Source organism: Arachis ipaensis, chromosome B05 (genome assembly GCF_000816755.2).
Source record: "Arachis ipaensis cultivar K30076 chromosome B05, Araip1.1, whole genome shotgun sequence".
Taxonomy (NCBI): domain Eukaryota; kingdom Viridiplantae; phylum Streptophyta; class Magnoliopsida; order Fabales; family Fabaceae; genus Arachis; species Arachis ipaensis.
The window spans coordinates 20,171,948-20,174,829 of record NC_029789.2 but is presented as its reverse complement, the minus strand read 5'-3'; the positions used below and the strand labels follow the sequence as shown (position 1 = coordinate 20,174,829).

General features: G+C 35.9%; 1 long non-coding RNA gene across 1 annotated transcript; it reads left to right on the top strand.

Moving 5' to 3' along the window:
- LOC110262768 lies at nt 873-2,660 on the top strand. Its single transcript, XR_002347753.1, has 3 exons — nt 873-918; nt 1,007-1,135; nt 2,612-2,660. It is a non-coding gene; the product is annotated as an uncharacterized LOC110262768 (long non-coding RNA).

Sequence of the window (2,882 nt, the reverse complement as noted above, 5' to 3'; positions counted from 1 at the left end):
ATCAAGAATGATAAACATATATACATTTCCCAAGTACACTTTACCTGGTACTCTAGGTATATCTAATTACGTAAATCTCGCTAAATGCCTAAACCCTAACTTTGTGAACTTGACGTGTCGTGGCCCATGCATAAAAGTGAGAGGTATGTTAACTCACCCCCTAACCGTGCAAATTGTAAATAAAGGGTGAAAATGTGCTGGTACCCACTTGAGTTTGGAGTTTGACAAATGATTTATAATTTAAAATTTAAAATAAATAAAATATTTTTAAAAATAAAATTATAATTAATTAGGATGTTAATTAGTGTATGAATAATAAAAAATGTCTAACAAAAAAAGAATTTAACTCAAGAGTTGTAAACCCCGGTTAAATTAGTAGATAATTAGTCAGTAAATTAGTTTTTAATAAGGAAGACTAAAAATGCGAATATTATATCAAATTAGAATAGAGCTCATCAAAACGAGAATTTTGACACTAATTTCGAAGAAAACAGTCCAAGATTAGACCGAACAGGCCGAACCGATTGAACCGGACCCAAACCGGACCATCGGTCCAACCGGGCCATCACATTAAATGAGCCCAATAGCTCTTCTCTCTCCCACATTTCACCCGATAGCAGCGTGAAGCACCCAGGGAAGAGAAGTAGTGCCGAACCCTTACGACAAACTTCCGTACGCCGTAACTTCTCCGTCCGAGCTCCGATTGCCGCACCGTTTGTGGCCACGCATTCACCGCATCGAGCTCTACGTTTCTACCGGAACAATTTCATAGGTAATTTGCTATTTCACCTCAGTCTCTTCTTTCCCCCAATTTTCGAATTATGAATAGGAAGGTTGAATTTTTTTTATTTCTGATATTTTAGGATCCAATTAGCTTGAGGAAAATGTTCACTCTTACTTATGTGAGACTTGGGTAAGGTGAGGATAGGATAATTCTATTTTAATTTCATTGAATTTAAGCTTTGAGTATTAAATTGGATATATATGTGTTATGAATGTGTATTAGGTTGTGAATAAATAATTGGAACTTGAAATTGTGAATACTGGAACTTGGAGGAAGCTGATTAGTTAAGGTTTTGAGGGCTGTGTTCTTTAGAAAAAATTATCTTGGAATAATACTTGGGAATCGGCTAAGGTATGTTTTAGGTTTCTTGCATTTAATATATAATGTTTTGTGAAAACTTAGGCTAGATGACCATAGGATAAGTTGGATTGCATGTGTATATTTAATACTTAGTATCCTGTTGATGAACATGGTTGGTTGGGTGCTTGTTGATTAACTGGTGATTTGGTGAATTATTGATTTGAGGTATAACTATTGTGGAGGTTGTTGTGATAATGTGGTACTTTGTGTTAAAAGCCTAAGATTTGTGAACTATGATTCTTAGTTGAATTTTGATTGTTGGATTTGAATATTGTAGGAGTTTAATTGTTGATCTGAGGTAGATTTATTGTGGTGATTGTTATGATGATGAGGAAGGGTATGTTGAATTGAAAAGAATGCAGGTTTGGACCCGAAAAGGGTGGCAAAGTCCGAGTTTTAGAGGAGATGCTGCCGAAATTTTATAAAAATTAGAGATTTTGTTTATGTGATTATTTAAAAAGATTTAGATTCAAAGGTTATATGGTTTGATTTTGAGTTATTAAGAAAATGAGCATGTTTTAAGTTTGATTCATTTAGAAAAGAATGAATTATGTTTTGAATTGGAACTATTGATGGACAGAATGGGAGGTGTGATAATGAAGATTGAATATGTAGAAAAGAATGAATTATGTTTTGAATTGGAACTATTGATGGACAGAATGGGAGGTGTGATAATGAAGGGTAAGGATTGAATATGATTGATGTATGATGATGAATGAGATGCGATTGAGAATGATGTGGATGTTGATGAATTATAATTGAATTATTTATAAGGCTTATGAATTTGAATAATCTGAGATACGAGATTCCCTGGATGAAGTGCCGTGGCTTGCCACCACGTGTACCAGGTAGAAAACTCGATACTCTGTTGACCCTACGACGTAAGTGTGACCGGGTACTATATAAATTCTCGGGAATGTTACCCCATTGAGCAATATTGATTGTTTGAGAAAAAGCTATGAATAGACTCTTGGGGATGCACGTCGGAGGACAGTCTAAGTTCAATTCAGACTTGTCGAGTTGGCTGGATAACCGACAGATGAGCCTCATCAGTCATAGGACAGGCATGCATCATATGCACATTACTTGAATTACTTGCTTGTGCTTTAATTGGCTGTGCCTATATGTATTTGTCATGTTAAATGTGTATTTGTTACCTGCAGTATTTGTAACCTTCTTGTGCTTGCCTTTACCTGTTTATTTGTCTGTGAAAATGCATGATGGAGTTGGAGGTATGGAAGGATGGCAGTATGGGACTTAGATTTAAGGTTAAGTTAAGTTAGGTTTAAATATGCTTAGAAAACCACCTTTTATGGCTCCTGTTTAATACTTTAAGCTCTATAATCTGAATGTCGGCGTTCTAGGATTGCCTCTGGCATTCCCAGGACCTTATATATTATGTGTGTGGCACTTTTACCATACTGAGAATCTCCGGTTCTCATTCCATACTATGTTGTTGTTTTTCAGATGCAGGTCGAGAGGCATCTCGTTAGGCGTCTGGGATCTTGAAGCGGAGTGGTTACTGGGTAATTTTGATGTACAGTGATGTATATATATGTACTTAGTTTTCTCTTCGCATAACTTGTTCTTTTTGGATCCTCTTAGAGGTTTATGGAGAGGTATGATTGTGTATATGTACTTTTGGGTTTTGGATATGTATGTATATATGTGTAAATATTCTCCGGCCAGTCTTGACTTCGCAGGCTGAGTTAGGAGCTTGTTATTTTGTATCTTTGGC